This window comes from Prionailurus bengalensis, chromosome A1 (genome assembly GCF_016509475.1).
Source record: "Prionailurus bengalensis isolate Pbe53 chromosome A1, Fcat_Pben_1.1_paternal_pri, whole genome shotgun sequence".
Lineage (NCBI taxonomy): Eukaryota > Metazoa > Chordata > Mammalia > Carnivora > Felidae > Prionailurus > Prionailurus bengalensis.
Window position 1 is genome coordinate 161,638,543 of NC_057343.1, and position 2,894 is coordinate 161,641,436.

The following is a 2,894-nucleotide window of genomic DNA, read 5'->3' on the forward strand; positions in this document are numbered from 1 at the left end:
CACCCCTAACATGTGCTTTATCTAAATACAAAAGGGTTGATCTAAAATTCTCCCATGATTGGTGGCCCTTATCTCTCACACAGAAATTCATGGCCATTTTATTTTTTGTTGATACACTTAGTTGTGGTCAAGTGAGGCAATAGCTATCTCTATTTACTATGTTTTATTTTTTTAGTTTATTTATTTATTTTGAGATAGAGAGAGAGAGAGAGAGAGCGAGAGTGTACACATAAGTCAGGGAAGGGGAGAGAGAGAATCCTAACCAGGCTCCATGCTGTCAGCACAGAGCACAATGTGGGACTAAACTCACAAACCTTGAAATCATATCTTGAGCTGAGATCAAGAATCAGATGCTTAACTGACTGACTTGCCCAGTGCCCTAGTGAATTGGAGCTTCTATAAAGTGGAGATGCCAGGGATCAAACCTGGGGCCTCATACATGCAAAGCATGTGCTCTACCGTTGAGCTACATCCCCATGTAATTAAAAACAATGTCTAAACATACACTATTACAGATGCATCCACTTTTTGTTTACAATACAGGAAAATATTTATTCATACAGACACACCAAGATCAAGCCATATGTACAGATTTTTGCCTGGTATGTTTTTTGTCTTTATTTCTTATTTACTAGAGAACTTCATATTAGTGTATGTCCTTATTCTGTATGGATAGTATGAAGACTCTTCTTTTATCGTTTGGTCCTGCAGTGTTTCTTGTATTATGTCTTCATTTAATCCTGAGAGGGGTTATTCTGAAATATTAAATTTCTTTTATGAAAGTTGACATGCTAGTTGCATACAGTTCTGAACATGTGCAATTTCCCAAACTTTTCACTTCAAAGTATAGACCAACACTTTGCAACTTTGTTCAATAGAACATCAGGATCCCTCTGTTAGATTTGGAAACTATAAGCTATTTTATCTTACCTTAGGATATCTATAATTCACATTACCATGTTAAAGGCTATAGAATGTCATACTCTGAAGAAATCAGCTTAATTCTGTTTACACTAGTGTTTTCCCATTTTAGACCATCATATATTTATTATTATTTTCCTTAACTCTTAGATAGTGGTGTAAATAAGCACTCTGTATAACTGGAAAGTATTGTAATTTCTTTGGCTCTACTAATACCTTTCTTATAAATACTCTGAAGATCTTTGCAAAGCTATGACCTAGTGGGTTGAGATTCTTCCCTGTTGTCCATTTTATGAAATATGCCTGCTGCATGTGCCTAAGAGTGAATGCCATCCCCATCTTTTCAGCAGTGGTGGGAATTTATGTAAACCACCTTGACTGTAGAATAGAATTAATTTGGGGCTAAGTAATACTTCAGTGATTGCTCCTTGCTTAATCAAAAGAATTACTTTGCTTACTTTTGTCCATGCCTAATTCATCTTACATTGTAAATACTAAAACTAAGATTTTGATGTTTAATTTTGTCATGCTAAGCTTTTCTGCTTGAAATGACTGGACTAAGTAGTTGATCAAGTCGTATGTCAATACTTATATCTGTATACACATTTTTTTGTCTACACACACACACACACACACACACAGACACACAAATAATATCCTGTATAAAATATCTACTAAGACAGGCAAAGCAAACTTACCTTCCTGTAGTTTAGAGACTAATATGTACACAGTATGTGTCTAACTTCCTCTGTACTGTCAGTCACAAATCTCTAAACTGTTTTTTTAGCTAGGAAAGAAGTGGATGCTTACTTAGACATTGAAGAAATGTTCAGAACCAACATTTTAACATGGAGATTAGCCCAGCAGAAACAGATGGCAAAGTAGGAGTCCAACCTTTTTTTGGTGCTAGGAAGTATGGTTGGACAGGTGCCCCTCCTGTGACCTTGTATCCACTCTTTTTGAGGACCTGGATCCTGGTGGATTGATGCAGAGCCATGGAAGAGTTTCGCAGCAGAGGAGAGTTCCCACAACAGTGATGCTGGGGCAGGATCCTAGTCTGACTCTTCCTTTGGTAAGAACTGGAGTGTTTGCTGCTGCCTAGTCACCACTCTTCTTTGTTCCCACTTATTTCCTGGGCCTGTTCACTGGGTATTTATTCAATTCTGTGACTTCTCTGTTATCCTTAACGTGATACATTTGCTTCTTAAATTAGAATTGTTTGTGTAGCTTGATTGACATACCTATTGTGAAAGGCCTACGGTAGAGGGAAAGAAGAACAGAGGAAAATCAGTGTATAAAGAACATCACATTAGCTGTGAGAATTAAAACCTCAGTAGCAAATCCCCAGCAACCAAGGGAGGAAAATCTGAAGTACACTATTTGAAATGAACTGAAATATTTAGTTTCTATAGGTTCTTCTCTACGAGGAATTGAGAGCCATGTGTGCATGCTCATTAAACTGATTCTCTTGGAATTCTCTGACATTAATAATAATGAGGACAGTGATTGAAATCCAAGTCTATAAGAGCTTGTTAAGGTTAGTTTCATTTGTACAGCTTTCTATAATCAAGTTAAGTTAAACTATCATAAATATATTGCATTGTCTGTTATGCTTTTTAAAATGGAATTTTTAATTCTATATTTTCTTTATGCTTGGCAATATTTTTTTCAATCACTGTGTACAGATGACTCCATTAAGTTACATCAAGTTCTCTTTCCTTGAACGTTTTGCATATATAAATAGGCCTCAGGCATATTGTAGAAGGAGAATTGTGGTTTTGGAACTCTGATTCTTCTCCCCTTCCCTTAGCAACTCTGGTATCTCCTGTCTTCGGCTTTCTGGACACCACTTAGGCCCCTTGATTCTCAGCTATATGACTTAATGAAATTTGAATTTCTCCTTGAACCCTCCATCTCCTCGGCCCCCTTTTTAGTCAGTTGCAAAGTGATATAAATGCAAGTCTCCACTGGAG

General features: G+C 36.8%; 1 non-coding gene across 1 annotated transcript; it reads right to left on the reverse strand.

The window, feature by feature from the left end:
* Positions 1 to 404: 404 nt before the first annotated feature.
* TRNAA-UGC lies at positions 405 to 476 on the reverse strand. The gene has a single exon. It is a non-coding gene; the product is annotated as a tRNA-Ala (tRNA).
* Positions 477 to 2,894: the final 2,418 nt, after the last annotated feature.